Source organism: Saccostrea echinata, unplaced genomic scaffold, assembly GCF_033153115.1.
Source record: "Saccostrea echinata isolate AGI-Se365-2 ecotype Australia unplaced genomic scaffold, CSIRO_AGI_Sech_v1 ptg000005l, whole genome shotgun sequence".
In the NCBI taxonomy this organism is placed as follows: domain Eukaryota; kingdom Metazoa; phylum Mollusca; class Bivalvia; order Ostreida; family Ostreidae; genus Saccostrea; species Saccostrea echinata.
Genome location: NW_026889754.1, coordinates 12,924,809 through 12,943,130, shown reverse-complemented (window position 1 = coordinate 12,943,130; position 18,322 = coordinate 12,924,809). Strand labels below are relative to the sequence as shown.

Sequence of the window (18,322 nt, the reverse complement as noted above, 5' to 3'; positions counted from 1 at the left end):
TAAGGATTTTGACTTGTCTTTGAATGTCAGAAAGGATTATGATATTTGTGTAAGTTACAAAACTTAGAAATTTCAATAAATGTTATGAGAATTTCAATAAAGTTAGTGCAATTTTTTTTTTATTCCTTGCCAGGTTCTCTGGTAATTTTTTAACTTACTATAAAAATCAAATACTGTCTTTTAATTATATTTAATATACAATTGTATATGTTGTAAACCTATAGGGTTTAGAACGGACATTTTATTTGAACATTTTAAACTTGGACTATATTCATATCATAATCATTTTAGTTATTAATAGTGAACTTAATAGTGACAGTAAAATAAAATAAAAGTTTATTAAACAAGGATGTACATTATTAGTGGACCACATACAGTGACTTTATAATTGGATAAGGGACTTTATGTTAATGAACTATAATTATCTTGTTAGAACAAATTGGATTTTGTTGTTGGTACAATGAACTATAATTTTGTAAATCATTTTGTAATGGAATTGATCAGAATAGACCAATCAAGCCCATCGATACTAAGTAATAAAATTTGAAAGGAAATGTAAAGTTACTATCAAGATTCTTGATTAAGAGTAATAAAATTGGGAACTTTGAAGCAGATAAGTAAAAGAGCCTAGGCCTAGAACTCCTGTGGTGCAGAGATGGAGACTGAGTCCATAGATATTATTAATGAAGGTATACCTGGATTGGAGGGTGGTGCCATGGTGGAGTTCATAGGTCAACGGACAGACCTACGGACTAAGCGTAGATGGTATGGCAATGTTTAGTCAGCCAATGAAAAGTACTTTTATATCCGGGACCATGAATACCCTCTGAGCACAAAATACCCTGTTTTTCCGGACAACGGCACCTTTTCTATTCTCTTCTCTTTGACTCTTTTGGAATACTTAGTACTTTTCAGACTCTAATTTTTTGGACATTACCTTAATTATTACTTTTGGAGTTTTAGTTCTACGCTCTTCTTATATATTTGATATGGATTTTAAAACTAGCTTATTGGTCTACTCTGGTGAAATTTCAGAGACAAGCATTAAAAAATCTATACGATCACGGTAGTTTAATAAACTTTTCAAAAAACTTACAAACTTTGTTGTTGGCTAACAATGTACTTCAATTTTAAAATATTAAAATGTTGATACTTTTAATATCCAGTGAAGCAAATACTTTGTTTTTTTCTTTCTTTTTTTTTTTTACATAGAAAAGCAGTGTTGCACAAATTGGTGACAACGACTACAGGGACCACATCAAAAAGGCCAGGCAAAGGTAACATTTGAGCTCTTTGCTTTAGTTTTCAATGATTAAGTTTAGTTAGTGTTGAGATCTAATTCCAGTTATGTAGAGTACAAATGAACTGTACTCTAATTTTCAATGCACTTGATAAAAAAACATATATGTATTTGGAGGGTCCAATTTCCTCAAATTGATTAAAGGTAATATTAGATGATCATATTGGTTTTAAACAATATGTACAAAGTTTCTGGGTTTTTTTAGCTCACCTGAGCTGAAAGCTCAAGTGAGCTCTTCTGATCATCCGTCGTCCGTCCATCTGTCTGTAAACTTCTGACATTTTCACCTTCTTCTCAAGAACCACTGGGCCAATTTTAACGAAAATTGGTACAAAGCATTCGTGGGTGAAGGGGAAATTAAATTGTTAAAATGAAGGGCCAAGCACCCTTCCAAAGAGAGATAATCAAGAAAATACAAAAAATATGTTGGGGTCATTAAAAAATCTCCTTAGGAACCACTGGGCCAGAAAAGCTAAAACTTATTTGGAAGCATCCTGGGGTAGTGTAGATTTCAAGTTGTTCAAATCATGATCCTGGGGGGTAGGGTGGGGCCACATTAGGGAATCTAAGTTTTACATTAAAATATATAGGAAAAACTTTTAAAAAATTTTCTTCTCAAGAACCATTGGGCCAAAAAAGCTGAAATTTAAAAGGAAGCATCATGAAGATTCTAAATTATTCAAATCATGTCCCCTGGGGTAGGGCGGGGCCACAATAGGTATTGCAAGGGAGGAAATAAGGTGAAGAACAGCAGGGCCAAAGTTACTCAGGTGAGCCTTGTGGCCCATAGGCCTCTTGTTATTGAAACATCCTTTAATCTTTTTGCTGTAATGAATTAATAGAAATTGATCATTTTTGTTTTGGTTATATATTTCATGCTTTTTGTAAATGTCATAATGAGAACGTACAAGGTAATGGAAAACCAGGTTGTTGAAGCCATAGCATCAATGTTGATTCAACGTTAGGACTTCAACATTGAAACAAATCTTCAAAATCTAACATAAAATCAATGTTCAATCAACATAGAAAATCAACGTAGATTTAAAGTTTATTCAACATTGTGTGCCTGCTGGGTTGTTTGTTTTTCACAAAATGGCTGTGCTATGGCCTAATAAATTCGGTGAAAGAAAATCAGACCCATTCAAATTATCCACAGATGATTTTTTTTCTGCCATATCTGTGTTTGTGTTTAATCAGCCGATTCAATTCATACAAAAATGTGAATTGTAGCTTTATTTGTGACGTAACATATGACAACTTAATCATCACTTATCTTAAAAAAAAGAGTAATTATTATTGTTACGTCAAGCTTTCTGCGCTAGACAGCCATGTTGGGTATCCACTGTAAATATCACACCTGGTTATTTCAGTTAGGGAATTGTTTGACGCTATTATTCACTAGCACCAAATAAAAATTATAAAAATTCTGACTTACCGATCCTTAATTTCTTTTGGAATGTTGCACAATACAAACAATTTTTTAAGGCATACTGGAATTGTTAATTTCTCACGTTTTTATTTTTTTTAGTAGTATCTAAATATGAATGCTGATGGAACAGTGAATTTCACTAAATAACTGGTCCACTTAAGCAGTAAATATTTCTTCATTTCAAAAACTCTGCCTTGGAAAAAAATGCTCGAGTTATGGTTGATACAATCTGTTCAATATGTTCTTGTATTTCAGTCTCAAGGGGCACAACAAACGCTGTTTGTACTCGAGGCTACAGAGGAAAGGACAAACCCGCAAGGGACCACATATTGTGTGACCAATGTGCTAGCCAGCACTACACAGTTTTCCAAAAGGCATGAGCTGTATGTGGCAGAAAAGCATGTAAGGAAAATTCAGGAAAGCAAACACAAGACAATGCTAGTGAAAGGGTTCATCCCCTAGTGAAAGGGTTCACCCCTAGTGAAAGGGTTCACCCTGAGGGAGGATTCTTCAGTAAGAATCTCCGAGTCCACCATTGTAATGAACAGTACTGTAAGTATTAAATATTCGTTTTAAAAATATTTCTTACTTGGTGGTAAATCCTACCTTTGTATGACTGTACAAGTATGAATGCCATGAGTGCTGTTACTCACCCAAAGGTCAATTGTCTCTTAAATCAAATACACAGAAACTGATTTCATACACAATAAATAATAAAGAAGTCAAACTTGATCTGTGCTAGAACTGATTTTAAATTGACATTAGATGCAAAAAGTTGTACATGCAATTTTAGCTTAATAATATACATGTATATTAAATTTGAACATGAATGCATTTATTATTATACTGTTGTTAGTACATGAATCAAATTCTGCTGAAAATATTGCAAAAATATTACAAATGTAAAATTACAGGTGATGAATACAGCAATGACGCCAGCAGTCACAGATCAAGTTGTGAAGAGCCACACTGCACCAGCAGTGCAAGACATTGCAACCATAAAATCGAGAGAAAAGGGTGAAAGAGCCTCTTTGAAAGGAACTGTTGACAAGGTAATTGTAAGACATTAAACTTTGGTTCAGGGAGTGTAAATTACATATAATGAAAATAAGAGACAATTTACATTATGAAGTTTGACGAATGTTAATTATACCCCACGCAACAAGTTGCGGGGGGTATAATGTTTTTGACCCGTTCGTAAGTGCTGTTTTTAAGTCAGCGCAACTCCTCATAGACCGCTCCACGGAATTTGGTCAAACTTTGCAGATATTTAGGACACAATGTGTAGATGTGCATATTACCAGGAAATTCTAATTCCTTTATTTTTTCTGGGAATTTCGGCACTTTTCAACTTAGATTTTTGGCCATATCTTGAATATATAGATGAACAGTTTGTCAGCGCAACTCCTCAAAAACCGCTCCACAGAATTTGGTCAAACTTTGCAGATCTTTAGGACACAATGTGTAGATGTGCATAATACCAGGAAATTTTAATTTCTTTATTTTTTCTGGGAATTTCGGCACTTTTCAACTTAGATTTTTGGCCATATCTTGAATATACAGATGAGCAGTTTGTCAGTGCAACTCCTCTTAGTCCGCTGCACAGAATTTCGTCAAACTTTGCAGATATTTAGCACAGTGTGAAGATGTGCATCTTACCAGGAAATTCCGAATCCATTATTTTTGTCTTAAGAGCTTTGCCTATTATTGAAGAAACTTTCCAGCTAGGTACTAAGGAAATCCACTGGAATCAGCTTTTGTAATGAAATTTTATGTGAAATATTTTATGACCTTTAAAGACCCCTATTGATTTTGAGTTCAAAATATGAATGATTTAACACACACACAAACACAAAATCTTGGATAGCTTTCACCCCCCCCCCCCCCGAAAAAAAAAATTGTGCTTTGCCTTAAATATTTTCATAAGTACAGTATAGAAAGAAATTCATATGACTACATCATAATACAATGTGTAAATTGTCATGTGTTGGACTTACACTCATTAACAAATCAAAATCACTTAGGAATTTAAATAACAGTCTGTCAGCATATCTCCTGCACTGAATTTCCTGAAACTTTGTAGGTATTTAAGACATAATGTATAGATTTGTATATTACCAAGAAATTTTGATTCCATTATTTATCTAGAAACTTAAATTTGTAACATACAAAGATCTGAATGTCCTTACATGTAAGAAGTTTTGATGTGATGATTTTTTGCAAGTAATGTCCTTTTTGAATTATACTGTGTGTTTAAAATGCACTGTGCCATTCATTACGTGTTGCTTTGTCGAGTTTTGGGGGAGCGTGGGGTATGTGAGCTTGCTCACTTTTTCTTTCATTGATAGAGTAATACCGATATATTGCTTGTAGCATTTCAGGAAGGTAAAGCATCATGCACACTAGATTCGGTGGAAAGAGTTTTATCTGCCACTTGCATGTCTTGATGAGCCGCTTGTTCAGCATTGGTGATGGGAGATTTGTCACTACCTAGTTTCTTTATAATTTCGGCTGCTAGTTTATCAAAATTGATCTGCACCGGTGGATGCTCCACAGATTTGGACACTTCACTCTTTTCTCTTGAGGTATCGTCTGTGGCTGGCCGCTTCTTTGGCATGGTTTTAACTGAAAGGACACAATCTAAAATTGTGTGTATCTATAATATATAAGTATATTAAAAAAATTATAACTTAGCCAAGAGAACTTCTGGTTCTTTCTTATGTTCTATTGAAAAGCATCACCAAATTTTAGATAATGACCTTTCATAACTAAATACTTTGATAAATCTAATTTCATCAACAGTGACTTCAAAACATTGAAGACTTCAAATATTCTTAGACATAGGTCTGTTACTTGATACTGATTTTAAAAAAATAATTGAAAAGAAAGAAGAAAAATAGTTGGAGAAGCATATAACATATGTATCAACGATGGATATCACTGTATATGCAAGCAGTAATTAAGGGTATTAAGTATGCTTTGCAATAAAAAATAAGTGTAAAAATACATGCAACAAGGACTTCCGAGCTTGAAATTGGCAAATTATCAAGATGTATTTCAGATGCCAAATGTAACGACTATGCTTTTGTCGATAAAATTCCTAGTGCTCTGCCCTTCTTTCTGGAATCCCTACTACCATCTGCACCAGAGTTCTTACTAACTCCTCTAGAAATACACTTGGTATAAGGGAATGTCCGTAAACTATATTCAGATTTCACTTGCAGAGTAATTATCAGAAATTTAATTAAAAGTCTACTTTCATTCTCGGTCAACAGCCTCGAAATAGGAAAAAAGAGAGTACTGCGGTGGTTCCAGTTAGCGGATCTACGTTACTGATATTTTTTAATGAAACCGACAAAAAGCAAGCATTGAATTATTTCATAAAACATCATAAATGAACTTTTCAATCAAAACTTGATTTAAGTGATAATATGTGCGACGGTGAAACCGTTTGGCGGGCGCATTTTCGTTCTTATTATAATAATTATTTAACAAATTTCTTACTCGATACACCTGTCAAATGTTGTTATGTATTCTGCTAATGATGTTACAATTTTCGTAAACTCCCTAAGCTGCGTTTACTGCCTATTCTCAGTTCATTAAAAAAACTAAGAAAAAAGAGAGAAATCACTCCCCATGCATCGGGATCGAGATTCCGAACTTATCGGAAGTTTCCGAGAAAATCGGGTTCACTAACCGTTAAGTGACGAAAATATTATTCACATACAAAATCATGTTTACTGAGTGCGCAAACGATAGTTTTTTGGCATGGGAATTACATTAAATCGTTGTTTTAATTTTTTGTAAGTTGTTACTATATAAGCCACCATGTTGCTATACACCGCAAAGGATTATTGGGAGTTTGGAATTTTTTCACGTGGACTGATAAAAATTTGTTTGAACAATATGCAGATTTCAACCCGAAGTTCCTCCGTTTGTACTCGTTATCTATGGAGCTCGCTATAAAAAAAGTTTTGATCACTATTAAAAAAACACAAAATATGCAAATCCTTTCCGTTTATGTCCAATGTCGCTCTTTATTGAAAGTTGTAGAACCTCGGATGACATCGTACCCGATGTTAAAAGTGAAATCGAGGCGATTATAATGAATGGTCATGGAAATAATTGTAAAGCAGTTGGTAACACAATGAGTTTATAAACACATATTTATATACTGAGAGTAAGTCGTGCTAATAAACTTACAAATAAGTGTCAATTAATGGCTATGGTTATTTGTTTAAATATAATACAAAGTAAAAATGGTGCATTAACATATATTTTACTAAAGCTTTTAAAAATGTGTGCTTTTGTCATTACATTTCTTGGGTTTTTCTACATAAAATACCTATATATACCTGTAAGGCCTGTAAATACATGGGTTAAAACTAAGCTAAATGTGCACATTTGCTTCTCAGAGAATCTCTTTTCCTTGATGTAAATGGAAACAGCGCATTCTTAGTATAATGCGGTTATAATATAGTAGAACAGATACGAGTATGAAAGTAAAGAGAGAAAATGTCACTGAGCACCTGTTAGAATATGATGTATACCATAATGCAACAGATATCAAAATAAAGTTGCTTTATAACATGTAGAGAGAAAACCCAATTTTTTTTTTGAAAGTAAAAAAAAATAATAGGGGGTGTATGCATATCTATTTCTATTCCTAAACTTACAGTGGGGTTTTGAAGTTTTTCGTCATGCTATAAGCCTGCATATTTAACTGTCGATAGAAAATGAATGATACTTTCTGGAGTATTTTTGTTAGTAGTAAAAAATCAATCGCGGATTTACATTTAGTCTCCTTTTAATTCTACAACTTTTTTGAAGTCGTATTTGCCTTCGTTTCCAATCCGGATAGCTCTTATTCAAATCTAATGATCTAATTCTACCCTGAAATAAGAAATTGATGTTAATTAAATACCAGAAGAGAAAAAGGTCTAAAATATATATATATATATATATATATATATATATATATATATATATATATATATATATATATATATATATATATATATATATATATATATATATATATAGTAAGAAACTGTGTCATTTACGGGGAAAATTTTTATATAAAACCTTTCTTGTAGGATGTATTTTAGGCACGGGGTGTATATAATGCCCCGTATATTTAGCACCACTAACCTCCGCTAAATCACCATCTCGATAAACCTCGACCACTTTGCACAGCACGGTTTTAAATCGAAATTTTTATAGTTCTTTACGAGTTACATCGTCGCCCGCGTGGCGCAGTGGTTAGAGCGTCTGCTCTACAGTCGCGGAGTAAGGAGTTGATCCTTACGTCGCGGGTTCGAATCCCACTGTGGGACGTGGAGACCGGTCCTTCGGATGAGACCGTATAAACCGAGGTCCCGTGTCGCAGTAGGTGCTGGCACGAAAAAGATCCCTCACTGCTCAATGGCCGTAAGTGCCGAGTATAGGACAAAATTTGCAGCTCTCCACCGGCAAGTGGTGGCGTCTCCATATGAGTGAAAAATTCTCGAGAGGGACGTTAAACAACAAACAAACAAAAAACGAGTTACATCCCTTTGACTATGATGAGTCCAAAGACGTCTTGATCATTCAAACTCTTAGGTTATTGAGAGACGTATAATAGATGTATCAAGCGTTTAACTAACAAAGATTCACAAATAGCGGGGAAGCGCAATCAACAACTTGAACAAGCATAATAAGGGGTTCGCTATAAGGTATGTTTAAATTTTATTTGTTTGTAAATTCTTTACAATTTTCCATGTGATGCTTTGCGGAGTGTTTGTTTGAAGAGCAACGCCAGTAACAGACGAGTAATGCTGACGAATAGATACATTTTATCCTACCTGGAACAGCTGTAGAAGGGTTCACGACGTTACGGGGCCTACAATCAGGTCTAGTTAGGGTTGGGAAAAAATATCGTCGTATACCATAAATTCGTCCGTACCCTGCTAAAATCGTCCTCAAACTTCATGCAACCCGCACCTTTCCAACTATGTATAGATGACGTCATTTTTAATTGTTATGACTGGTAAACACAATTATTTTTTAGAATATGCAGAATAAACTCGTAGTAAAATTAAAGAAAATAAAAATCCTTAAACTATCTGTTCTTTTCCTTAGGTCCATTTTTATTGAAAGTGTACACGACAGTTTCGTTCCCAAAAATTACTTCCAGATCAAGTTTACCTTCATTTTATTATTTTATACCTGTCAACCAACTGTATTGAATTATGTGCATGGGCTTTTAATTTAAGAATTTGAAAACAAAAATTTAATGCTCCCATATAAGGATCTTATATACTTTCCATCTAGATGTTGACGTTACCCGTGTTTGGTTGACGTACTATGGGGCCATGCGGGTATCCATAATTATTTCGGGGAAAAATCTAAGTCATCACTGCAAATGATAGACACTCCAAAAATCAAAAATGTTATCAGACACTATGACTTATAACTGTGAATGCTTCCAACAATAGAAATTCTGTTAGTCCTACAAATTAAAACATTTTAAACAATGATGGTGGGTTTTTTTTTTCTTTTTTATAAGTTGTATAGATTTTTCCCTCCAGGAATATTTCTTGTACATAAGAATTTATCATAACCCACCCACCCCCTTAAAAAACAATCTTTCAACATGCCCAAGCAATGATGATCACATTGTTTGAATAGATTAGATCTACTTTTGACCTGGTTCAGTGGCCAGTCCAGATCAATACCCCCCTCCCCCCCCCCCCCCCAAAAAAAAAAAGTTGAATAATACCCAAGAAATTAAGGAGAGAATATTTCATTTTTATAAACCAAGAATTTATTTTATTAAACAGTCGTTTTACTTAGTTGACTAAAGAAGATGTATATTTGTCAATTTTTACCAGTTTCACAGGTGTCATGTGGGTACATACCTCTAATTATTTTTAGAGTCAGTAGGAGAAGAAAGTAGTGCAGAAAAAATTACAAGTTCCTTAATTTGCAGACCTGAATAAAAAAAACTGTGATAATGTACTAAACTGAGCCTCATACTTGTTGATAAGGAGAATGTTTCCTTACAAAAAATCTTGGCAGATGTAATTTATCAAGAAGATCAGCAGATTTATTTGATGTATTATAACACCAGTGAGAAGTCTTGAATTCCCCTACTTTCATTTTCAGAAGTTAACGCAGACAGACGCATTTTGCCGGAAAATGAATCTGACATGCCACCTGGAGATTTAAACCAAGGAAAGATAACTCGATGTGCTTTGATTTGAGGGGTCACTCAATGCTGAACGAAAATTAGGGACGTTGCTATGTGAAGAAACGTTAACATTGCCGCCTGTGGGAAAACAATTAGTGGGCTGTACCCATGTGCATTGATGCATAACTAAACTAGCGACGTTTACTGGGTATGAAATTCACAACGTACGGATAACCAAGTAAAACAAGATCTTTACTGTCACTCTTCAATTAATTTCTCATCTAGTGCAGAGTAGATAAAAGGGTATTTTTTTCCTGTAACATGAATATTTCACACATTATAATTAGGCGATCAATTCAAGTCTACATCCTAACCCCAACAATTGAATTAAAGTTTTCTGGGTTTTTTTTCCATATTGAGTCGGTCAGACTTGCAATGTTTAAATATTTTGATTTTCTGTCGGTGTTTGCCAGAAAGGCCAATGAATTTTGAAAATCTGAAACATAACATTGTATAATTTGCATATCTGATAACCCTTAAAAATTTTCACCTTAAGGTAGAGACCGATAGCAATCACGTGATTGATAGAATTCGCATATTAGCACGTGCTGTTTTTCCGGATTCCGCAACGCCGCCAAATAATAGTCCTCATTTACACATTATTGTCTATGCTACAAGATGGCCGACAAAGCAGTCGAGAAAATTTCCTCGTTTAAAAGACAAAGTTTCCATACATATTAAATCTTCACGGTCCTCAAAATTGAAGCACCTTAATAAAAATCGAAATGGAAGTGAGATTGAAACCGACTATGAACATAATTATGGTGAAACTACTCCTTGTCCACTGCAGCACCACGTGGGTCCCGGTACGTGTTTCTGTGCCTGATATGTTTAATACAGACATTAAAGACCATAACCCTGCAGATGTTAATTGGTATGATGGAAGAAGTAAATTTTTTGCAGAACAAATTATTTGTTTGCAGTGTCCGTTTCAGATACATCAGGTGAATATTTACGGCTATGGTGCATGTTTGTTTAACGTACAGGTCTGGTACAATCTGACACTAGATTTATCTACGTAGCTTGAATTACCTACATAGGTTTATTTACCTACCTAAAGTAGTTTTATTTAGCTACAAAGTCAAACTTATTTTATGACCAGATTATTACTTCTTGAATGAAATAACAAGACCAGATATTTCTGGTGAACATGATAAAGGCTGGATTGGTAATTATTTAGCACAATGTGAAGTAATCATACTTTTCTGTGCCTAAATGCACACGAGGTTGTGTAAAGTTACTCAAACAATATAAATCCATATTTTGCTTAAAGCGTTCAAATGCAGAAATGTGTAAACTTTCTCTGCTTTAGATCGCTTTTTAAATATTAATCTCTTGTATAAATAATAGTGGACATTAACTTGCGATTCTAGATCTTTTGTCTTTTTGAAATAAAAAACAAATTTGTAAAGAGTTGCATTGAAATAGCTAAATAAAGCTACCCGAAGTAGCTAAATAAAGTTACAGTAGCCGCCTGTAGGTAATTCTACCTATGCAGCTAATTTATGTACTGATTGTACTGGACCTGTTTAATACTTAACATTGCATATTAAGTATTTTACTTGTTAACTTATGATCCATATACATAGATGATGAATTACAGTTTCAATGGTGCTGTATTCAAATTTTTTTGTAAATAATTATGCAAGTTTATGTAATATTTATGCACATGTAATAAATTTATGTAACTATGTATTTGTTGTATGCTCAAAAGAGCCCTGATTATAAACAGATTTCATAAATACTAAAAGAAATATTAAATACAACAGGTGAAGCAAGATATGGACTAGGCTAAGGCAGTGTATTCAGCATTCTCTACAGAAATAATGTGGCATTCAAATCAAGTGTCATCTGGAAAGAGGAATATCAAGGGTTCTTTTGACATTAACTCCAAAGTAGCCATTGGTTTGTATTTAAAGCTTAATTTGTTTCCTCTCTTATTTTTTCCTTTCAATTTACACTTGCACATGTATCAGGGAAAATCCAGAAATTTTTCTGATAAGGAGGGGGGGGGTAAAAAGGAGGTGTTTTATATTATTATAATTCTATTAAATTTCAAATTTTTAGTCCTTATATTTTTAAGTTACACACCATAATGTACAAACTATTGTATACAGTCATGTAGAAGCATTTTCTCAAGTCAATAATTTTTCAAAGTTCATATACATATTTCAGGAAAATTCAAGACAGATCTGCTACAGTAACTGTACATAAAGTAGCATACATGTGTGACAGGAAAGGAGGAAAATGTATGGCTGGACTGAGAATCTAACCTGGGACCCCTGCATCACTAGCCAGGTGTTCTATTGACTTAAATACATGTACCGGTAAATGCTTGTGTGTAGACATACAAAAAAAAACATTGTAAATTGAATTAAAAACTGAATAACTAAAAATTATAAAATGTAAAGATGTTTTCTAATTTGAATGTGATTGTTTCAACTAAAACACCAAAGAATTGGTATGATAATCTGAAGAGGTCAGTATTGTTAAAAAACTTATAAGAGACATGGTTTTTTAACAATACATGTACTGACTTCTTCACATTATCATATCTAAATTTACAAAAATTAAATTTACGAATTAAATCAGAATTGTTAATAAATTCTACAATATCTTTTAAATACATGTAGATCAAGTTATCTACTTTATTTTTATCCTCTTTTCTTCATGTTACAGATCTTATGGACATACATGATCCTTGGCTAATCAAGTGTCATCTGCAGTGTTACAAAAGAATATTGGAATTATGTCAATAAGGTAATTAGGAACAAAACTGGATTAAAAACCATGGAATAAGAATGATGTAAAAAATGTATTTTAATTCTACATATAATAGTTACTGTACGTGTACATAAATTGGCGTATTTAAAATTTTGCGCAATTACTGGGTGTGGAATTGTTGGCAAAATCATGAATTCGCGCTATATATGTCCCTGCTGTATATTGTATTTATAAATGATTTCTTAGCAGTATTCATGAATTAGCGCATTGTTGTCTGCACCAAAGCCACTAAAATATGAAGCCTGCTTTTTTAAGTACACATACAGTATGTTGCTAGTTGCTATATGTATTGTTTCGCATTGAAAATGTGTCATGGACAGGTACATGTATTTTTTTCCCACAAAAACTTTATCCTTTGGCCTTAACTCTTGAACAATTAGTGCTGGGTCTTTGTATTTCACATGTTTATTTCTTTTTTTAACCCCATGATCTTCGCCTTAGAGTGTGACCTACATTGAGAAATTAAAATATTTAATCTTTATCTATATATACCAAGTTTTTTTTATTTAGACACTTCATTGATCCAAACAATTTCCGACTATACATGTATTTGATTAAACGATTCATGACAATTTGATGAATACATATATAAAAAATGTATTGCTACAGTATAATCTGACAGAAATGTTTTATATTCATAATACAAACATAGTCATACCATGTTTGCAGTGTAAGAAAGAAGTAATACATGAATTTTAGTTCTTTAAATATTAAAATAATTTATTCATTTCAGAAAAAGAACTATCAGAAGGATACAGTAAAGAGGAACAGACGTATCCAACCCATTAGATATGTGCTTCAAAATCTGAATATACAGAATGAATTCCGCTCATTGGAGCTCCTTCTGAAAATAACACCTTTGTTGTATTGACATAGAATCAACAGAATTGTCTGGTTCCTTAAACATGACACAACTAGCTGCATATGATGGCAATTAAAGATTCATACATGTTTACATTGATCTTCGTCAGCCAATAAGCCAAAAAGCTACAGCTAGCAAAATAACAAGTTTATCTTATTTTCCAAATGAATCTTAATAGTAATACATGTACATGTAGCATCAACATTCATCAAGCATTGTTATATTTCTTAGATTTTCTTAAATCAAACCATCCTTTTCTAGTTGCAGGTCATAATGTTGTATCAAATGACATTCCGATTTTCTTGAAATTACTTGAGGAGTTTGGACATCAAGAAAAACTTAGATATTATTGAATGTATTCACTTTATTTTGTTGAACTACATCCTGAGTTTAAAAGTTGTACACCATCATATACAGTTTATGGTTGGATTCCTCTAACTTTTATGAACCTGTGTGTAAAATCTATACTTTAAAGTTACAAATTATTACCTTTAATAGATTATTTGTTCTTATGTAAATTATTACACTATTTTTGTATGTATGTAATGATAACCGAATCACTCTATTTCCCCGCACTTTTTACCATTTGATGCTTTAGTGTATTAATATCTGACTACTGATGACCAGGCAGTCTTCATTAAACAGTGAAACACATAACTCATGCTTTTATTTGAATATCTTTAAAACAAGAATAACATACTGTGGATTGATTCTGTTTACAAAACTTCATAATCACTGGGTTTTCTTATACATGTATTTGGAATGAAAAAGGAATTGTTGAAGGAAAGTGAAATTAATACTAATGTTGTCAAAGGGAGATTAAAAGACCAGTTTATTTGTGCACAGAATTGGTCAAAAGATATTGTCATTGATAATTCATCCAAGAATCATATGTATAATAAATCTATCAAAGTCGATTTTAACGATATAAAGGAATTTCAAAGTTCATATCTTTTTGAATGTAAGTGCAAAAAGGTCAACCAGGGCAACATGTGTCTAGCTATAGGATGTACATGTATAAATATTTGCTTTTGTGATATAAAATGTAATTTAGAAGAATATTACAAAGAATTTACTCATTTTCTGTGAAATATTTTGATGAATTCTTTGATAATCTCTCTTAGTCACCATATTCTTCAAAAGTGCATCCTTTGTAAAGGAAGGGGGTAGGGTAAGGTGTAAGATAATAAACTTGTGACAGGTTGAAATTAAACCCCATTATGTAGTATGATTTTTTCCTGAAATTTAAGATACTTATTGACTAACTATAATATGCAATAAAAAAAGAAATTTGATGGGTAATTTTTTCACAGTGGAAGCAGAAGTGTGAGTCTTTGAGCAATGAATAGGCAATATTTTAACGTAATTTGACCATGCATCTTGGTGAATGTAATTCTGTTTTTCACTTACAATGCTTGATAATTTTAAGATTGATGTCAAATATTAATTCATATAGACAGATGTTTGAATTCATATAAGACAAATAATAATTGATATATCAATAAAAATTTTATAGCCCTTTTCATATCTTCTTCTTATATTATTTTACCCTGCTTTTTCAGCTCTTCAGTGGGTGCTGAAGGCTATATCAAAATTATCAAATTTCTCTTAAACTAGCCCGATTACCTAACTTGAATTTTTAATAAGATTTAGAACAAAGACTCAACACAAACATATATAAAATTCAGAAAATTTCAATGGTTAGTTTTTTTGTTGACAACCTGTCAATCTCTACCTTAATCAGTTGAGTAGTTCATTTATTTGTAAATCTAAATAAACAAATTGCAGATTGTCATGTCTCACAAATATGACAGATGGTTGCAATGTATTATTATTAACTGTACAATGTCAAAGTAATTTTAAAAAATATAATCATGAGTATTTTGATGTTTTATTAGGCTGTACTGGCTTAGCCTATCATTCATTTAATATTTGGTTATTAAATTTCAATTAAATTTTGACTGACAATGTTAACAAATTTTAAACAGATCCATAAAATACTATTTAAGTGACTTGGTACCTTTTTTGTAGTTTTAATGATTTCCTGGTAAAAGATGTTTCTAAATACTCTTATGTAATATTTTGGTATGAAATGCTCTAAGGCTAGCAGCATATAAGTCATGATTTTATACTGAAAATTCTAGAAAATATGAACCTGTGTCCATGCAAGCCCCATAAATTTTGACAAGGGGAAAGACGAATATTAATTGGTCTTGTAGGATATGCAAAATATTGATTCCATTCATTATTCATCCATTCAGTCTTGTATATTAAGTTGTGGGGTCTTGTATAATTCATAAATTTTATCAAGTTGTTAAGTTCGCAGCTCTGTTAAGGCTGCATAAAGGGGGCGGGGCCTAATTTATACGGGAAAAGTTTACTGTGACATCACACAAATATAGCAATTCCTCACAATAACAGAAAATGAAATAATTTGCGAATCTAAACTGCATACGAGTCATGAACTACATCAAAACTTACCACTGCATTCATTTTTGTCGCTAGCTAAATCCCACACAGCAAGATATAAACGAGTCACTGATCGCAATGCACTTGTCGACATGACGTCATCATGGTAAAGTTTGACGCATTTTATGTGCAATGAGAAGCGGATCAAGTAATTTTTTCACAGTGAAAAATGTATTTTATTATTAAACAGAATATTATTTGAAAATCTTAGGTAGACCATTAATACAAATCTGAAACATTTGTTTAGTGTCATTATTTGAAAACTATCGAGAGAATGTATTGAATTAATTCTACCGTGTTTTTTGTCTACAGGGTGTGCATGTTTCACGCCGAGGTGCCTCATTAAATCGCCTTTTCGCAAGGGCATACACTCCATAGATCTTGACCACTTTTTGAATACATATAATGGACATATTCCTTAACTTGAAAAGTGCTGCTGCTTTCCTGAAATCGATAGCATAACTTAATAAATACATAAAATACTTTGTGAAGGTCACACATATTTCGACATTAGCAAGATAACATGAAATTTAAACTAATAAAATGCGAATTCTATTTAAAGCAGCAGCACTTTCCATAAACTACAAGTTATGTAGAAACAATCTATTACTTTGATTTTTAATTTTAACTAGGGTATGCCCTTGCGATATTGAAATTTGTTTGTGACCTACATACAGTACACATTACATGCATTTATCACGTGACTACCAAATAACGTGACCAAACCAAATTCAGTACAGAGCGAGGTATACCTTGTTATTTCAAAGAATGTTAAAGTCATAAGATAATATAGTACCTTTACAAAATTAAATTCATTTTAAAAAGGTATGTATTTATACACGTTTATATTCTGTTGATTTCTTCGAAGTACGCCTTAACAGTGCTGCGTTGTGAAGTCTTGTGTATAAATTTGTGGGGGTCTTGTGTATATATATAAAGTTGCGGGGTCTTGTATATATATATATGAAGTTGTGGGGTCTTGTATAATTCATAAATTGTATCAAGTTGTTAAGTTGTGAAGTCTTGCATATAAAGTTGTGAGGTCTTGTGTTTATATATAAAGTTGTGGGGACTTGTATATATATATATATATATATATATATATATATATATATATATATATATATATATATATATATATATATATATGAAGTTGTGGGGTCTTGCATAATTCATAAATTGTATTAAGTTGTTAAGTTGTGAAGTCTTGTATATAAAGTTGTGAGGTCTTGTGAATATACATAAAGTTGTGAGGTCTTGTATATATATATATATATATATATATATATATATATATATATATATGAAGTTGTGGGGTCTTGTATAATTCATAAATTGTATTAATTTCTTAAGTTGTGAAGTCTTGTATATAAAGTTGTGGGGTTTTGTGTATATATAAAGTTGTGGGGTCTTGTATATATATATATGAAGTTGTGGGGTCTTGTATAATTCATAAATTGCATTAAGTTGTGAAGTTGTATATAAAATTGTGGGGTCTTGTGTATATATATAAATTTGTGGGGTCTTGTGTATGTATATTAAGTTGTGGGGTCTTGTATATATATATATATATATATATATATATATATATATATATATATATATATATATATATATATATATATATATATATGAAGTTGTGGGGTCTTGTATAATTGTATTAAGTTGTGAAGTCTTGTATATAAAGTTGTAGTGGGGTCTTGTGTATTTATATAAATTTGTGGGGTCTTGTGTATATATATAAAGTTGTTTGGTCTTGTATATATATATATATGAAGTTGTAGGGTCTTGTTCAATTGTATTAAGTTTTTAAGTTGTAAAGTCTTGTATATAAAGTTGTGAGGTCTTATGTATATAAATAAAGTTGCGGGGCCTTGTATAATTGTATTAAGTTGTTAAGATGTGAGGTCTCGTGTCTTAAGTTGTGGAGTCTTATGTATTAAGTTGTGAGGTTTCAAGTCATGTGACTTTTTTTATCCAATGAGATTTCAAACTTTTCAAACAAATGGAGGACTCCTAAATGAAGTCTGTTGGATTTGTTTTATCTAAAAAATATTGTGTGTATGATGAAATAAATGCCTTCTGTTTCCAAAAAAGGATTGAATATGGACCAGTTCATGATGAATATGATGGGGTTGTTAGAATATACGTTTTTTCTTTCAAAGAAGCTTTGCAAGTCATTAAGTTTTTAAGAAGAAGAAACTTGGATGCAGTTTTTGTAAATTTTGTTCAATAATTAAATTGCCA

General features: G+C 32.2%; 1 long non-coding RNA gene across 1 annotated transcript; it reads left to right on the top strand.

The window, feature by feature from the left end:
* The first annotated feature begins 12,127 nt into the window (after positions 1–12,127).
* On the top strand, positions 12,128–13,726 carry LOC133180068 (uncharacterized). Its single transcript, XR_009720267.1, has 3 exons — positions 12,128–12,260; positions 12,640–12,720; positions 13,478–13,726. It is a non-coding gene; the product is annotated as an uncharacterized LOC133180068 (long non-coding RNA).
* The last annotated feature ends 4,596 nt before the right edge of the window (positions 13,727–18,322 follow it).